Source organism: Patagioenas fasciata, chromosome 1 (assembly GCF_037038585.1).
Source record: "Patagioenas fasciata isolate bPatFas1 chromosome 1, bPatFas1.hap1, whole genome shotgun sequence".
Taxonomy (NCBI): Eukaryota; Metazoa; Chordata; class Aves; order Columbiformes; family Columbidae; genus Patagioenas; species Patagioenas fasciata.
The window spans coordinates 170476390-170495234 of record NC_092520.1 but is presented as its reverse complement, the minus strand read 5'-3'; the positions used below and the strand labels follow the sequence as shown (position 1 = coordinate 170495234).

Here is an 18845-nt window from a genome sequence, read left to right as displayed (position 1 = left end):
AAATCTCATTACAAGCAGCTCCAAACAGTTATTTCTTCACCCCAGAAAAAACTGTTTCATAATTTGATTACGTTTTTTAAAAAGTTGTGTGTGTTTCTATGGGGATTTTATTGAGGTAAAGACACATCAAAAAGATGAATGATCTGTATAATTCTGCAAACAGTGATGCCAGAATCATGACTAGTGCCTTCTCTGGGAGGTAACCGAGTTGGGCATTTACCATGATGCTGAAAGGGTTTCCTTCCTCTTCCTCGTACTTCCCCAATTAGCATGGTCTGCGAGACCCCTATGCACTCATGGGCCATATCACTAAATCATGGCTATAAGTCATATTTATGGCAGGGCTGCATCTGCCTCTGCAGCTCCCACAGTCTCTGTTTCCATTTCTCTCCTACATGCAAAAACCTTCCTTTGGGGCCTGATGCTTTCCTCAGTTGAGCGGAACAGCTGTCAAGGGAGTTTATGTTTGTGAAGAAACAAAAATGACTCACAGGCCAAATATTAATTTAATAATCTAGAAACAGATGCCCTTGAGGATGTGTGGTATAGTAGAGGAAACAGCAGCTTCTATGATGCCTGTCTTTCTCCCAGCAAGAATCACCTCTGTCTTACCTTGCTTTAGCTGTGCCAGCTTCTTTTAAGGTAGGTCTGCCAGTTTAGAGACCTCTAGGCACAAAGAAAATCTGGAATTGTAGCATTTCAGTCCTTTTAGATGAGTTGTTCTACTCACAAAACTGCTTAATTTCCATGGAACTCAACCAAAATAGAGTCAGTGCCTTTTTTCCAAGATGCATGTTGTTTCATCACCTCTCTTCAAAATTCTGCATAACTGTTGAGTGGAGTGAAACAGGGAACTGAGATGTTCTTGGTCTCATGACAAGGGCACCAGGAAGCAATGAGCAGTTATTGATAATGGTCCTTTGCTTCAGAATGCTTAGCTGTTTCAAGGTCTTTGCTGAACTGTGAGAATATTTTATACTTTTAGGGAAGTATTATCTTGCAGTGATTTGCAAACTACTGTATTGTCACTTTTCTTGGGTCTGGAGAAAAAAGAAAGTCATCTGCCTGGAAAATATATATTTGTACTTAGATGAGAAGGAGGTGGAGCCTCAGGTGCCGAAGTTAGGGCTTCTGGCATTACCTGCTAACCTTTTTAATTGAATTGCTTAGAAAGGGGAGGGCAATCTCGGTTGATAAGGTATCAATCACCCTGTCACTCTGTAAGAGAGATATGCTATCAGAGTGACTTTCTGCAGGACTTACACTGAGTCTTCTGCCTGGAGATGACAAGGAGTCATTTGTCTGTGAGATGAGAATGGGATTCTTCCAGGGTACAGAAGGGAAAATATCAAAGATGGAAACAACACAAAAAACCCATTTAATCTAATATCTCTGGAGCATGAAAGAGATCTGCTTTGAAGAGCTGTAAAGCAAACATTCTATAAGAGATGGGAGAGGAGAGGAGAGGAGAGGAGAGGAGAGGAGAGGAGAGGAGAGGAGAGGAGAGGAGAGGAGAGGAGAGGAGAGGAGAGGAGAGGAGAGGAGAGGAGAGGAGAGGAGAGGAGCAAAAGGATTTGAACTGTGTTCACCTGCATCTGACAGCTTAAACTGTATATATATATTATTATCCTAAATCAGGTGTTGTACCCTCAAATGTAGTTGTTTGTGGGCTTATGCATCCAACAGAAATTCTGTTTGTTTGCTAACATTAATGCTTATGTACAGGGCTGTACTGATTTTGCCACTACTGGGTCCAACATTAGGGGTTGCAGAAAATTATTGTTCTATAAGATACAAGATGAAGAAAGTTTAGAAGTGGCTGTGTAGGCCTGCAATAATTGCTTAAGAAGTTTCAGAAAGACCTTGCACTGATGTCCTAATTAAAAAACTCTCTTTTTTTTTGGCCAATGGCACCAATGAAATATCTACAAAAAAAAAGCACAAGTGTTGTCATATTTTCTTTCCAATATTTTGGCAGTTGATATCTTGCATATTGTAAGCCAAGTTCTTCAAAGAATTTGAATCTGTACATGTGTGTGTGACATCTTACATGTCTTAAAATTGTGAAGAAGAAAATCAGGTAACAACCAAAACCCTGGTTTTAGTCAGATACATACTTGGGATTTTTTGAGTAAGCCTGTATTTGAACATCAAAGTTCACTGAGAATAAGGATTAATTTGCCAGTGGGAATAAGGATTGTATCTGTGTGTGGTAAGTGTTCAACAGATAAGGATGAAGCATATAAGCCCACATTTTTTCTGTGTGAGATTTCAGGTGTGGCTTTTATTATGTTCTTCCTTAGAATAATGAGAAAAAAAAAAAAGAAACAACAGTTTATGTTATGTATGTTAAATTTATTAACTTATAGATCTCATTGGGATTAATTTTATGCTTAGCAGATCAGTTGTACATTTTTCTAAACCTTTCAGTCTGGAAACAACTTAAACACTGTGGTGGAGTGTATGTGATGTTAGTATCTGGAAACTTCAAAGTAGCCTTAGTATCCGATTTATAAAAAATAAACAAACACCCTCTTAAGTAGCACAATGATCAGCTGCAGAAATGTTATACTACAGCCTCATTAGGTTCAGAATTCAGCAAGGAAATTCTTGGTGAAGATAACAGATCATCTTTCTAAGTGTCATCTCTCACATATTTTTTTCCGCCATGATGCAGAGACTTTCTTTTGCTAACTAGAATTATTTTCTTTGCTCTCTTCAAGTCATGTCAGCATCTATTTGGCTTCTGCAAATCCTCACTCACTTTGTTCTTGTAATTGATTTTTTCAGGTCTACGATGCTGTATTTTCACCTTATTTTTCACTTTTTCAAATATGTTGTTTCCATATTTTGGGGATGTATCAATAAATCTGGCTTTCTTTGCCCCAAAAAATAAGTTTCACAGGTCTGGGTTTTATTTTATATTCACATTTAGATTTTTTTAAACATCTGTTTCTTTTTTGCAAGTATTCTGAAGGAATCACTTTGCTTGCAATTTTTTCTTCATTTATAAAAGCACTTAAATTCTGTTTCTATTTATTTCAAATGTTTTCATGTTCAGCTATCTGCAAAAGAAAATTCATGTTCAGCTCATTCTTGTTTCAAAATAAAAAAGATTATGGTTTTAGGAGGCAGACAGGAAGTTATGCCCTTTTGACCCAAAGAACTAAGAGGAAGGTTGGGAGGAAGATGATAAAGAAAAAGCAAAGGAGGATACGATTTGTATGCACTGGTTATAAACCTTCGAAGTTTTAAATTAACCCAGTAGGAGGTTTTTGGGGAGAAATTCCAGGCAGAATATAGAAGCATGTTATAGTCCATGACCCTGTATTGACTTTTTCTCCCTTTTCCCTGGAACAGTAAGTTTGATATAGCTATTCCAGCACATTTCATAAAGGACTGGCTTTCTGTGATCCTTTCAACAGGTTCTGGGTGAAATTAGTGTTTCTGAGCACAAAATGCTCCTGAACAGTTATGTCAATCTAGGAAGCGCACTTCATCATGGAAATGGAAGTCTCCGCTACACAGATACTTGGGATAATGATTTCTACACCTTCCTCTTCTTGACTCTTTCTCATTTTATCATTTTCCTCCTTTTACTTATATCCTTCTCTATATTTAAGCTTTTTCTCCTTTGCCTTAATATTTATATTTATCCTTTTTACGTCTTCCTAGCCCTCTTGGTAATCTCCCAGTACCTGTTGGAAAGGAAAATGGGGCAAAGCTTGTATTTTTCTATTCTGCAGATGAAAATCCACAGGATGCATGAGGAGAGATAGCAGGAAGGAGTGTTGTTGCTATGAGTGCCTTCTCTGCTTCCCCTCTTCTGCAAGAGCTCATCCTTGGTGAGCCCTGCAGGATCCTGGGGACTTGGGACAGGAAAGGGTCCTGAAACTCTTGCCTGAAATAGAAAACAGGTAACATAATCCTCCTTTTATCCCACAGGAGCCTGGTGATGAATGGGTGAGTCCATCAAGTGTGACAGCAAGGCAAGAAATTAGAAACAGTCCCATGGAGGAGGAAGCCAAGAGAGAAGAATGGGCAGAGATGTCAGGACTGTGCTTCATACATCTCCTTGGCATGCAGAAGGACAGGAATGGCGCTGACCCCCATCTGGCATTGTCTAGAAGGTATGGCTGGATAGTGAGATAAATCACTGTGGCCACCCAGTGGATGAGGACCCAGGGAGAAAGCCTCACTGCCAAGGTGTCCTGGTGCTCCTCCTGAGTCCTCCTGAGGCCTCGGAGCAGGCAGAAGGGCCCAGCTGGTAATGCAAAGTGACAAATATGTACGGACATTTCTCAAAAACTTAGCAAGGTTCTCAAAGTCCATGTTTTATGCTTTGACATAGATTTTTATTGGTGAGCCAAACACCTCATACAAGCAAATCATTAGCTCTGCAGTGAGCTAAACTTATCTTTAATTAAGACTTCTTCCAAACATCTCAGACATTTGATTTAGTGATCCTTATATTTATTAAACCAAACTTTCATACATCTGTTGGATTGAAGTGTTATTGGAGCTTAAGTTTTCAGGAACTTACACCAGACAAATATGAGCTTCTTAAATGTCTGAAGACTGTGATTAAATTGTAGTAGAGAAGAATTCGGTCCAGTCTCTTCAGAATCAGGAAATATGCAGCCAGGTATCATAACCTTACTTCACACTTGCATAGGTAGATGTACATGAGTTTCTCATAAATTCAGTGATTTCATTCAATTCAGTGACTTCATTCTTGTTGATCATATTTGACAACTTTTACATATACTTGTCCATTTAATATCCTTCTTATACATTTGACAATGTATAAAATGTAAAGTTGCTGAAAAGCTGAATTGCACGTTTCCACTTAAATCTGCATTGCTTTTTGAGTGCTTTTGTTGGTCTTCTTTAAAAACATCCCAGTATTTTGCCTACTGTAGTTGCAGTATACCTATACTTAATGCTCTTTCATTTCCTTTGTCTAGCATGAGATGCTGTTATTCCACAAAGTCCCAGTGAGAGTAAAAAAAAAAAAGACAGAAAAAAATGTTAATTTAGGAAGTAAATCTGCTCAGTGTTTTATCCCAGCACCCTGTCCTCCTGCTGGTTTTTATATGACCTTTTGCACTGCACAGAATTCATTACTATTGTAAAAACTATGAGTTTGTTTCTAACAAAAGTTCAAGAAACTGTTGCCTGTTTTAAAGTGGACAGGATTCACAAATGGCAAAAAACATGCCTTCTTCCAAATCCTTTTCATTCAGTAGCAACTCCGCAAGCTCACTAATTAGATCCACTAAGCAAAAAATACCCCAGCAATAACACCATGCAGAAGGAAAGGAGAAAACCTCTTTATTGCTATTTTATTTACCATTTCACTGCAGGACAGCACAGGAGTCCTAAACAGGTCGAGACTGCATTATGTCAGGTGCTCTACACAATAAATAGCAGTTCCTGCTTCAGGAAACGTGAAATTTGTGTACGTATTTATAGCCAGGTTTGTGGCCCCATGGTAACTCATTTTGTGATTACCTCTACAAATGCTAGTTTAGGCACCCAGGAATGTTTGTTGCAGGACACAAACACCTGTGGTTTTTCCCGAGCTGAAGCCCAGTATTGTTTCACCTCCATGGAAGTGTAATGGTGCCTTAGTGTAAATGGAGTGGAATAAGACCCAAAACACTTTGTGTTGTTTAAATGAAAGACACTTTATACACATACATGTTTACTGAAAGGCCTTTCAAAGAGGGATAATTACACAGGCATCTCTGTGTAATTCGACTGGGTCAATGCTAACATTAGAAAGTACTTTTTCTGTGGGTCAGATATATTGCTGCCATGTCCCTGGCCTGAGTGTCCATAAGTCATGCTACAGAAGAACTATACTAACCTCTATTGGTCTCAGCTTTTTTAATGTAGACCATGAGCATTGAGAGAACCTAAAATGTTTACTCAGTCTAGACTGAGAGGAGAAATCGAGGAGCACATTGAATTTGCTTTTTATGGAGTACCTTCTGCTCCATTTAAGGAGGCAAAGTCTACACACGACACCAGAAATGTCCAACTGTGTACAAAAGGAACAAATGCTAATAGTCCCAGGCGGTTCCTTAAAAATCATTTCGATTAATACAAACCAATTAGGTTTGCATGTGGACTTGTAGAGTTTGGTAGTGCATTTAGTCTCTCTGGACAGTGCTGGGTTGACTGTCCACCCACAAACAGGAGCAGCAGGTGGGACACTGCCACCTTCCCCGTCGCATCCTAGATGGAACCAGTCCTTCACTGAAATGAGCTGGAGAGCTTCAAAGGTTGGCACTGGGGACAGGTCAAGCTGTGCCTGGTGGTGTCCCAGTGCTTGTGTTCCTTTCTGCAGGGACATGAGCCCACTCCTTCAGAGGACGGGGGTGAGAAGTCCAGGCCCTGCAGGCTATGGTGTGAGTGTGTCTGCTGTGGCTGCTGCCATCCACTTACTGGGAATCCAGGCACCCCGTTTTACTGGAACTATGTTAAAAATGGCAGCCAAGGCCAAGTGCAGAGGTATTTGCCATCTATAAGCCCCATGGCACCCAAGAATGCTCGAGTTTGGGCAGCGGGAAGGGGGATGTTGGGCTGTGAGTCAGCCTTGCACCTCAGTTCTTCTTTGTGGAATCTACCTTCCATTGAAAATAAAAAGTCACCTTCTAGCTCTGTTGGGGGCAGAGAAAAGCCCAGTGCAGCTAAAAGGCTCAGGAGCCAGAAGGCATATAAAAACAACTCCAAGTGCCTTTTATTTTTTTTTTTTGGTGTGTGAGTGGGTTGAGGTGTTTTTGTTTTGTTTATTTTTGTTTTTTTTCTGAGAAATCTCCAGCCCCCAAAAAAGCTAATTCATGATTTCTCCAAAGGTGGGGCGGGCCATGCTCTGAGTGTAGAGTATGTGGCACAGGAGCCTTCACCTTCCCTGGGCCAAAATGTAGCTGCCACCTCTCTGTGTCACAGCAGCAAGGCAGCGGATGGAGTTGCAGGCGATGGAAAGGGTGCTGCCTTGCTGGGGCTGACGGATGCTCAGAGCAGAGCGTGCTCGTGGTTTTCCCTGGCATCCATCCTGGACACACATTGTGGGCATGGAGACACTCGCTGGTCGACTGTCCCTTTTCCTGTGATTTCCACCTGGGGCTCCCTGAGGGCTCTTCTAGGAGTCGCCAAAGCAGTTGTTTAAGGGAAGTGCCAGCAACTGTGGGAAAGTGCCCCAGCGGGAGAGCTCCCCAAAACTGAGAGCCCTGAAATGGCACCCTCGCAGACCCAGTGCTCCCATCTGTGCTGGCCACCAGCAGTGGCCATGGTGCCACCAGCCACTGTGAGGGCTCTTCATGCCACAGCGGACCTGGAAGCCAAAGGCAGGAATTCCTGACTCGGGTGACCTGAATCCAAATATCTGAGATTAAGAATGAAAAAAAGAGAAATAAATTTTTAAAAAGCAGTTAACTCTTTTCAACTGAGTTAATAACTGATACATTTTCCAGTCTTCCTCATCTGTCTGGAAGCAGGAAGCAATGCTCCTGAACAACCTTTGAGACACTGATTTAATGTGTTACCTTGGCACATGAGGGTCACAGAAACAGCTTACCCCCTGAGGATGCCCAGGGAGGCTCAGCCTGTGAAAACACAAGCACCCAGTGCCCCCATGTCCCTCCTTGGAACCCAGGATCAACAGGCATCAATCTGGAGAAGGCTTGAAAGGGTTACCGGGCGGCGAGAGGGAAGGGTGGGGAGCGGAAGGCGCGGGGGAACCGTGGTTCTCTTACAATCGTCAGATCAAGTCACAGGGTGGAGGAGGATTTTCCAGATCCTCTGACCTTAAGGTTGGGGAGTGAAAGGAAGAGGAAGCACATTTGCACAGATCCTCTGTCAGAGCTTCCTCAGGGAGGGGCTGGGTCCTTCTCGCCCTTTGCTACATGCAGGGCCATGCACACACATACGCACAGCTAAATAAACACAGGAATGAAGTTCAAAGTAGACCCACAGGAGAAAACCTCATATATGGGAACCTGTTATTAACACTTGTGTTCATCAGCCCCTCATATCTTAAACATTAAGTGTTTAATCAGCTGTAAAAGGAAACATTTGCTGAGTACCAGGAATACCTTACAGTCCTATAGCATTTTCTAAGATTTTTTTGAGTCACCTTATGAGCCATTAAGCCTGATTATGCCTTTGGGTAGGCACTTTAGAAGACTCAGAGAACCAGGAAAACTGAGGCTCAAAACATAATTTAGTTGGTGGGGTGACTTGGGAACCCTGTGATAGACCTGGACAGGGAGCAGAGACTCTGTAGTTCCCCATCACTTACTTTGCATCTGATCCAAAGCCTATTGAAAACACCAGGATTTTTTAAATTGATTTTAATAGGCTTTGGCTTAATCTCTTCTCCCACAAAGACACTATAATCTGTATTTTATAGGGCATCTATTGCGCAAAACAGATGCCAGAATCCTCAGCGTAGGTTTCCGAGACAGTAAGACGTATTATTTTAGAAATAAGCATGAAAGAATCTCCCTCATTTCTCCATTTTACTTTTTTCTCAAAAAGTGATCAAAAGTAGCAATTCAAAGGTTCAGTAACAATATGACCAAATTTCTCCTACGTTTTTCTCCTTCTTTCTTGTTTCTCCCCTTGGCCTTTTTTTATTCTCTCCTCATTTTGTTTTCAAGCTACAGGAAATCTTAGCATGGGCCATTTTAGATTAGGCACAGCATTCGGTGGGTGAGATCCTCCCTACAGTAGATTTCAAAGAACAATTAGGACTTTATAACTGCAAAGAGGCACTCAGATATGAAAAAATTCTCATTTGTTTTTGTTTCCTAATCCCAAATGATTCACCTGCTGCAGAACATTAGAAGTAATAACGTAGCATCCGAGGAATTAAGCTCCTTACAGTAGCAGAACAACTGCCTCAGCTGACGTGTTGAATTCAGTAAGTGCTCTTTTCAACAAGAATTTTTTTCTGTTCCACATGTTATAATTGTCTGTGAGTGCCTGTGGCTGTGTAGCCTCCTGGCAGGTGAGTCACCTAAAGGTAACTGAAACTTCGTCTTGAGTCACTAAGCTAATTTGACAAGGGTAGAACCCCTGTTAGCATCTCCATTGGCCCTGCGGCTGGATCCTCTTCTCAAGTGGGAAGAAAGTTCAGTCTCCTCAACTGTTGGTCTGATCCTTTCTTAGCATTTGCCCATTGTTGGTTTGTCAGTCGTTTTTTAAACACACCTAAATCACGCTGCTGCATTTTATTTTCTATCCACCTGTACTCCTACATCTCTTCCTTTTATTGCTCCTATGATGCTGATACACAGAAATGGTATAGCTCTTCAAGTAACTGCGTATTTTAATCTTTTGACATGAGATGGAGTTGACACAGTGTTCTGTTCACCAGAGCGTAGAAGAAACAGACCCTTTAAATAGTGTTTTACAAACACTTCAATTTGGCGTTTTCTTATCAGAGAGCTACTGGTTTTGACAAATGAGCCAATGCAGCTGAACATTTATATGCTTCATCTTTTTAATGTTTCTTTGCTCCCAGTCATCAGCTTTGGTTTAGTCTATGTATTTCTTCGTCTTGCTTCTGACTACTTTACTCCTGTGAAAGAGATAATGATATTTATTGGTTATTACCTTCTGGAGGTCTAAATTTCATTCCAACAGGATAACAAAGACAGCAATAGGCCATTTCTGATTAGATTTTATGTCTCCTCATTGGAAAAAAGAAAAAAAAAGCCTAATTTGCATAGAAAAGACCTAGACAGAATGAGAGCATTAAATGTCCTCGCCTTCAGAGACAACTAAAATCTGTTGCCTTTCTGGTTTACAATTGCCTGTGAAGGGGCTTTGCCATCAAGAGGTCTGCCAGCAGGAAAAGCCAGCCTCCAGCACATCCTGCTCACTGCTGCATTCCCACCAGCCAGATCATGGTGCAGAGGCAGCACTTGTAATGCTGGGGAGCAACATCTACCAGGTCACCTCCATCCAGCCCCATCCTGCAGAAGGTCTCCAGGGTGTTCAGTATAGGTTTTCTTCAAAAGGCTCCAGGGTGAGGAGGAATGGCAGGAATTTGCCATCCTTGTAGACCGAACTTGGTGCGTGAGCGCTGACAATCATTCAATCTCTCTGGAATATGCAGCGCAATAATTCAGTCTCTTCTCCCAATTCTTGATAATGTGTGCCTGCACCAATGACATCTTGATAAATATTGCACATATAACCTAAGTATTTATTGAGTTTTGACCTATTTAGACTCCACACTTCTTCTGAATAACCATAATAATCAAGACTACTAGAACTTCTTCACTTTGTAGCTGCTGAGAAAATGGCAACCTTGTAATAGCCTGCAGGCTGGACTTCTGGACACCGTGTCAGAGCATCTTTAGCATTGGCAATTCACGCAGTAGCTGCAGTTTGCTGTAGTTGTTCCGGTACTTACACACTGGGAAAAAGCTCCCTTCAATACAAATTTCAACAGCTCCATTCTCTGCTTCCTGAGCAAGGCAGCACAGCCACATCACGTTGACACTCAGCACTCATCACCAACAGATGCAAAGCCCAGCTCCATGTCTGCAGATAGGAAGGTCCTTCCTGGGATGGGTCACTCCTTTCTCTCCACAACAGCACCTTATTTTACCATTTGCATCTTCTTGGAGCAGCAATGTTGTTATCATTAGGAGGAAATCCACAGGAACAGATTAGACCATACCACTTCTATGAAAGACAGGAGTGACTGCAGACTTTGTGAGTGGAAACCAAAGGCAAATCTCATTTCTTCAACTGAACATATCTTAAGCAGCTCTTCATACCTACACAGGGAATCTTAAGCAGTAATATCTCATTGCCTGTTCCAGAGTTCATAGAATAGTTTGGGTTGGAAGGGACCTTCGAAGCTCATCTAGTCCAACCCCCTGCAATGAGCAGGGACATCTTCAACTAGATCAGGTTGCTCAGAGCCCCATCCAGCCTGGCCTGGAATGTCTCCAGGGATGGGGCATCTACCACCTCCTGGGCAACCTGTGCCAGTATTTTACCACCCCTATTTTAAAGAATTTATTCCTAATGTTTGGCCTCAATCTCCCCTCCTTTAGTTTAAAACCATTACCCCTTGTCCTTTCACAACAGGCCCTGCTAAAAAGTCTGTCCCCATCTTTCTTATAGGCCCCTTATAAGTACTGAAAGGGTTCAATAAGGTCTCCCTGGAGCCTTCTCCAGGCTGAACAACCCCAACTCTCTCAGTGTGTCCTCACAGGAGAGCTGTTCCAGCCCTCTGATCATCTTGGTGGCCTCCTCTGGCCCCTCTCCAACAGGTCCGTCTCTTTCCTGTACTGAAGACTCCAGAGCTGGATGCAGTACTCCAGGTGAGGTCTCACCAGAGCAGAGTGGCATAAAAAAAATATAATAAAAATATACTTCAGTTCTTCTATGAGCTTTTCAATTAACAGCACTGTCTGCTTCTAGCATTCTTGTGTCTTTTCTTCCTTCTCCAAAATGCTGCTGCCTGTAGTAGGATCAATGTTTCTGCTCTCTAAAATCACCATGCAATTCTCCTGAAATTGCTTGAGCTTCTCAATTTCTTGCACCAGGCCTTCATTGTCCTCCTTTAATTCCTTTATAATTCCCTGTGCTCTCGTTAGTCTGGAGTCTAGCTGTTGTTTGGCCGTTTCTAACGGCTGATTCTTGGTCTTCAGCTCTGCTTCTATTATAGTTTGTATCTCTTCGGAGTTCCTCTTGTAGCTGTCTTTTCAGTGGTGTGGGTGAGGAGAGGAGAAAACCAGACGAACTTTCTTCTGAGGCTGCTATCTCTCCTGCCTAATTCTGGGGAGGATCTCCTGGACCTGGTGTCACGGGTTCTTCCATCAGCAGCCTCTGCAATGACACTGCTGACTGCTTCCTCTCCCCTCCCCAGAGCCACCTGGAATGGGTCATGGCTGGACAGGGTTCCCACAGGAGGACTTTATGATGTGAACGACCTACTAAGAAAACTGAAAACCTGTGCAAAGCTAAAAGGAACTTGGAATTTCCTCCCTGAGGTCAGGAAGAACAGCTTCCAACTTTTCAGTCGTGTGTTTTCGCTCTGCCTTGTGTGGACAAGAGTAGTCATATTTGTCTTGTTTCAAAGTACCCAAGAGAGGTCAAAATAAGCTACAACAGATTTTTGCATTTCAGCAAGGACATGTTTTGGTCTTTCAAGGAAGAGAAGAAACAGTGTTGTTCACAGTTCGAGCAGCCACTGGAGCAACATGGCAATGTCTTCTTCATAAACCAGCCTGTCTCTTCTTGCTAACTGGACCAGTGCTCTCACTTGAAATCAGAGAGCTTGCACATTGCACTCTGTGAAGCTTGCACAGCTATCCCATCTTGTCACCTCCAACAAGCACTCCACCAGTTTTGGTCATGGTTCCTCTGTGTGTGGTCCTCTACTTTCTGCCTTTTTATGGGACTTCAAATGCTATGCAGAAATTTGAGGCAAACTGCCAGATCAGGTTTTAGAAATATATATATTTTTTAACTCCAGGGTCAGCTGCCTAAGCTAGCTGAGCACTTTGAGTTACAAAAAGTAATAGGCATTATTTACAGGGCTTATGTTCTTAAACAATTTGCCAAAATTATTATGGTATTGCATTAATTTTTGCAATGCTTTCTGTTTTCCACTTATTCCCATGTGGCCACCTTTGCAAGGGTTAAAAGGTGACATCTGGGAAGCACTGAAGGACCTGGGAGTCCTGGTGGACAACAGGTTGACCATGAGCCAGCAATGTGCCCTTTGTGGCCAAGAAGGCCAATGGTGTCCTTGGGTGCATTAGGAAAATTTGACCAGCAGCTCAAAGGGGGTTGTCTTCCCCATCTGCTCTGCCCTGGTGAGGCCACATCTGGAGTACTGTGTCCAGTTCTGGGCTCCCCAGTTTAAGAAGGTCAAGGAATTACTGGAGGGAGTCCAGCAGAGAGCTACGAAGATGAGGAGGGATCTGGAGCATCTTTCTTATGAGGAGAGACTGGGGGAGTTGGGTCTGTTCAGTCTGGAGAAGAGAAGGCTGAGAGGGGATCTTATCAATGTTTATAAATATCTCAAGGGTGAGTGACAAGAGGATGGGACCAGACTCTTTTCATTGGTGCCCAGTGATAGGATGAGGGGCAGCGGGCACAGACTGAAATATAGGAGATTCCATCTGAATATGAGGAGAAACTTCTTTACTTTGAGGGTGCCAAAGCACTGGAATGGGCTACCCAGAGAGGTTGTGGAGTCTCTGGAGACATTCAAAACCCGCCTGGACACACTCCTGTGCAATCTGCTCCACGTGAACCTGCTATGGCAGGTGGGTTGGACTACATGATCTCCAGAAGTCCCTTCTAGCCCCGACCATTCTGTCATTCTGTGAGAAGGCAGCAGTACCCCTGCACTGGCAGCGTTCTGGCCAGCTGCCTTCCTCTCTGGCTGCTGGAAAGGTGGATGTAATTAAGCCAGCTGTCCTGACCATTAAAACCACTGAAACAGTAATTGCAAAGTGAAGGTTAGCCTGAACTCTTGAGTGCAAGGATGCTCAGATGTGATGGATTTGTTTAGCTTATTGCAGAAATGGAGGCTAATGTTAAAATCTGAAGTGTACTGGTGTCTGCAAGTGTTATGGTTTTTAGCTTGTGATTTCCTTCAAAAAGCCTCTCTTTCAACATATTATTATTTTGTTTATATTTTAATTTTTTTTCAAACAGATAATGACACTTGGATACTGGGCCTGGAAAGGAAGAGTGAATCATTCTGCAGCAGGAGCCAATAATGAATGAATCGATCAATTTTTCTTTCGAAGAGGAGGGAACAGAGGGTAGAGAGACAGGAGAGGAAGTGCTAAATGTTCAATTAACCAAATGAACTAACAGGCTAAACTTTGGGGAATGCTTTATATGACATATTACCATGCAATTAAATGGCAGTATGGTATTATGGTGTTACATTAAATTCCATTTAATTTCCTGTACGCTCTCATGATGAAAATGCAGGAGAAAGCTGATTCTATTGATTTCTCTTGCTCTGACCCCCTGAACAGCTCCTCAGCAGACAAGTGACTGTTTTCTTCAGGTCAGTTACATGAGCTTCATCTGGCTTTACACACTGCAAGGTGATGATTTGCTCGTGTAAATGGCTTCACTGAGGCAACTTCACGTTTGCCTGCCTCTCTCCTGGGCCATATTTGGGATGCTATCTTAGCAAATGCAGAGTGTGGATAGCTTGCTACGTGACACTGATTTTTTGTTGTTCTTTTCTTTCAGTATTGCCAAAATCCATGATGATGACTAAATTTTTTCCTGGTGCAGAAGTGAGTCACCTTTTAAAATGGTTAAAAAGCAAAGATTGATGTGATGCATGTGTGTGTGAAATTAGCGCTGCCAGTTTAAGCAGCGTCATTTTGATACCTTGTATCAGTCTTCAGTCGCTAATTCTTTCTTCATCTAAGGACCAAATCTTACAATCAGGTTCAAGAGTAACTGTTCACTTAAAGGATAAACGAAGGCAATTTGTGCAAATGAGGGAGATTAAACTGACATAGGAATGCACTGCAAAGTAGGGATGTCGCTAAGTATACTCCTAAATGCTCAGGGCTTTAGTGAAAATCATGATTGTAAGTCAGTTACTAAAGTATTATTATTTCATATTCCTTTACACACAGAATCACACACAGAATTGGCTAGGTTGGAAAAGACCTCAGAGATCATCAAGTCCAACCCTTGGTCCAACTTCAGCCCATTTACTAGATCATGGCACTAAGAGCCATGTCCAATCTCAGTTTAAAAACCTCCAGGGACGGTGAGTCCACCACCTCCCTAGGCAGGCCATTCCAATGCCTGATCACTCTTTCCGTAAAGAACTTCTTCCTAATATCCAGCCTAAACTTCCCCTGGCAGAGTTTAAGCCCATGTCCCCTTGTCCTATTGCTAACTGCCTGGGAGAAGAGACCAGTTCCCACCTGACTATAACTTCCCTTCAGGTAGTTATAGAGAGTGATGAGGTCACCTCTAAGCCTCCTCTTCTCCAGGCTGAACAACCCCAGCTCCCTCAGCCTCTCACCATAGGTCATGTGCTCAAGTCCCTTCACCAGTCTTGTTGCTCTTCTCTGGACCCGCTCCAGCACCTCAATATCTTTCCTGAACTGAGGGGCCCAGAACTGAACACAATACTCCAGGTGTGGCCTCACCAATGCAGAGTACAGGGGAAGGATCACTTCCCTTGTCCTGCTGACCACACTATTTTTGATACAGGCCAGGATACCATTGGCCTTCTTGGCCACCTGGGCACACTGTTGGCTCATGTTGAGCTTCCTGTCAATCAGTACCCCCAGGTCCCTTTCTGTCTGGCTGCTCTCCAGCCACTCTGTGCCCAGCCTGTAGCGCTGAAGGGGGTTGTTGTGGCCAAAGTGCAGGACCCGGCACTTGGCCTTGTTGAACTTCATCCCATTGGAATCAGCCCATTTTTCCAGTCTATCCAGATCTCTTTGCAGAGCCCTCCTGCCTTCCAGCAGGTCGACACTGCCCCCCAACTTGGTGTCATCAGCAAATTTGCTGATGGTGGTCTCAATCCCCTCATCTAAATCATCAATAAAGATGTTAAACAGGACTGGACCCAACACTGACCCCTGGGGGACACCACTAGTGACTGGCCGCCAGCTAGATGCAGCCCCATTTACCAGCACTCTCTGGGCCCGGCCCTCCAGCCAGTTCTTAACCCAGCAGAGAGTGCACTTGTCCAAGCCATGGGCTATCAGCTTTTGAAGGAGTATATTATGGGAGACAGTGTCAAAGGCTTTGCTGAAGTCTAGATAGATCACATCTACAGCTTTCCCCTCATCCACTAGGTGGGTCACCTGATCATAAAAGGAAATCAGGTTGGTCAGACAGGACCTGCCCCTCCTAAACCCATGCTGGCTGGGTCTGATCCCTGGTCCATCCTGGAGGTGCTGTGTGATTGCATTCAGGATGATCTGCTCCATCACCCTGCCAGGCACCGAGGTCAGGCTGACAGGCCTGTAGTTGCCAGGGTCAGCTTTGCAGCCCTTTTTGTGGATTGGGGTAACATTTGCCAGTTTCCAATCATTTGGGACCTCCCCAGTGAGCCAAGACTGTTGGAAGATGATGGAGAGCGGCTTGGCGAGCTCTTCTGCTAGCTCCCTCATCACCCTAGGATGGATCCCGTCTGGTCCCATAGACTTATGAGGATCCAGATGGCTCAGTAAGCCACCAACTATTTCCTCTTGGAATACAAGGGGACTATTTGGCTTCCTATTCCTGTCAACCATCTCCAGAGGCCAGTTATCCTGAGGGCCATCTGTTTGACTGGTAAATATTGAGGCAAAGTAGGTATTAAGTACCTCAGCTTTCTCCTCATCTTTGTTAACTATATTTCCCTCAAAGTCCAGTAGAGAATGGAGGTTTTCCTTGCCCCTCCTTTTGTTATTAACCTATTTAAAGAAGGACTTTTTATTATCCCTAACAGAATTGGCCAAATTAACTTCAAACTGCACTTTTGTTTCCCTGATTTTTTTCCTGCACGATCTAGCTATTTTCCTAAATTCTTCATAGGTAGCCAGCCCTTTTTTCCACAGTCTGTAAACTCTCTTTTTATTTCTGATTTCCTTCAAAATCTCCCTGTTTAGCCAAGCCGGTTGTCTTCCCTGTCGGCTAGCCTTTCGGCGCACTGGTATAGCCTGATCCTGTGCCCTCAAAACCTCCCGCTTGAAGTATGTCCAACCCTCCTGGGCCCCCTTGTTTTTAAGCATTGTTTCCCAGGGTATGCTCTGAACTAGACTTCTGAATAGGCAAAAATCTGCCCTCCGGAAGTCCAGTGTAGAGGTTTTATTGGTGGCTCTCCTTGCATCTCTAACTATTGAAAATTCTATTATTTCGTGGTCGCTATGCCCCAGGCGGTCGCCAACCACTACATCTCCCACCAGCCCTTCTTTGTTTGTAAACAGTAGGTCTAGCAAGGCCTTACCCCGGGTAGGCTCATTTACCAGCTGATGAAGGAAATTGTCCTCTATACACTCTAGGAAATTCCTAGACTGCCTCTTCTGTGCAGTATTGAGCTCCCAGCAGATATCTGGCAGGTTAAAGTCCCCCACAAGAACAAGGGCTGTCGATTTTGAGACATCTGCCAGCTGCTTGTAGAATAATTCATCTCCTTCATCATCCTGGTCGGGTGGTCTATAACAGACACCCACAAGGACATCAGCCTTGTCGGACTTGCCCCTGATTCTGGTCCACAGGCACTCAACCTTGTCACTACTGACCTCAAGTTTAACAGAGTCAAGAGACTCTCTAACATATAAGGCCACCCCTCCACCTCTCCTGCCCTGCCTGTCTTTTCTGAAGAGCCTGTAGCCACCCATAGCAGCACTCCAGTCATACGAGTCATCCCACCACGTTTCTGTGATGGCAACTATGTCATAGCTTTCCTGCTGCACGATGGCTTCCAGCTCCTCTTGTTTGTTGCCCATACTGCGTGCATTAGTGTACATGCACTTCAAGTGGGCTGCTGATTTCACTCTTAATTCAGGCTTTTTGTCCTTAGGCTGATCTTTGGAGAGCCCAGTTTCAATCCCTTCCCCCTTCAAACCTATGATGGGAAACTTCACTGGGTTTCCTGCTAATCTCAAAATACATAATATTGGTAATTTTTTTGTTCTCTTAGGATCCGTAGTTTCTGTGGTGCACAACCAGCGTCATCTTGCAAGGAATACAACCTGGAGAAAAGAAAGAGTGCGGCAGGTCAGGACTGAGCTGAGCAGTAGAGCGGTGGCGAAGATTACCCCAGATACACTGAGATCATGTCAGCTCCTGTTTACTGATGTTAATTTGTAATATTCATGATTGCCATGATCAAATAAATTTACAAAAACATAGTCCAGATTGCTGGGGCAGAGGAGCACTGCACACAGGGCTGGTCTAACATCCTGTGTGTTGTTGGCCCAGAGCCACTGCCAGCTGCAACATTTTCTGTTAGAGAGATGAAATTGCTGCTCCTGAATGCACACAAATATTTAAACAACTGACACAATATAAAGCAATGGATATGAGGACATAAGAAATGAAAAAGCCTTTTGGTGATAAATCTTGTTGAAAGAGCAACAGCCTAGTAAATCCTATCCAATGTTTAGCAGAGCCTTAGGCCTAACGCTGACCTCTGCCAATACATTTGTGTGTAGCTTCGATAGGAAACCCGACAGTTTGGGGTCTTGGTTTTCCTTTCAACCATCTGTTGCTAACGAAGCACACATTTGACATGACTGTTACACTTTGTCTGAGACCTGCCAAATAAAAAATACCTTTTATTTACATGAGTAAAACTCCTAATAATTTGCATTTACAGCACATTGCACCTTCTCTTGAAAACGCAAAGTACTTCATAAACAGGAGGAATGGAGCTTTTTAGTACTTCTGAGAGGTGGTGTATTATTTTCCCTATTCAAAACTACAGAAGCTATTGCAGAGAAAGTGTCATATTCAGTGTTATGGCTGAAAGAGTAAGGCTGAGCCTTGAGGAGACTGTGAGCCCCTTGAGTGCTCTTGCTACAAAACCACCCAGCAGTAAATGAGGAAACTGCACGCACCATAAAAAGGGTAGTCACACTGAATGAAGTCCGTAGCTGTACCTATGAAATACTAAGCCATTTTAGAGTCAAACAATTTCTATGAAACCTGTTTATTTGAAGTGTTTCCCATGGGGCATTTTGAGTCAGATTCAACCTGCTAAGTAGAGGGGAAAAGTGCTGACTTGCACTAAAGGAAAGGTCAAAGCGACACTGATTAGCAAATGTGGGAAATAACCAGTCTGTCTGTGGTTCAACCCAAGGGATGCTGATAAC

General features: G+C 43.3%; 1 long non-coding RNA gene across 2 annotated transcripts; it reads left to right on the top strand.

The window, feature by feature from the left end:
- The first annotated feature begins 535 nt into the window (after positions 1–535).
- Positions 536–18287, top strand: LOC139827074 (uncharacterized). Of its 2 annotated transcripts, none has more exons than XR_011737263.1 (3): positions 536–642; positions 3946–4130; positions 17672–18287. It is a non-coding gene; the product is annotated as an uncharacterized lncRNA (long non-coding RNA). The 2 variants fall into 2 exon arrangements; XR_011737262.1 differs by lacking the exon at positions 536–642 and adding an exon at positions 3279–3359.
- The last annotated feature ends 558 nt before the right edge of the window (positions 18288–18845 follow it).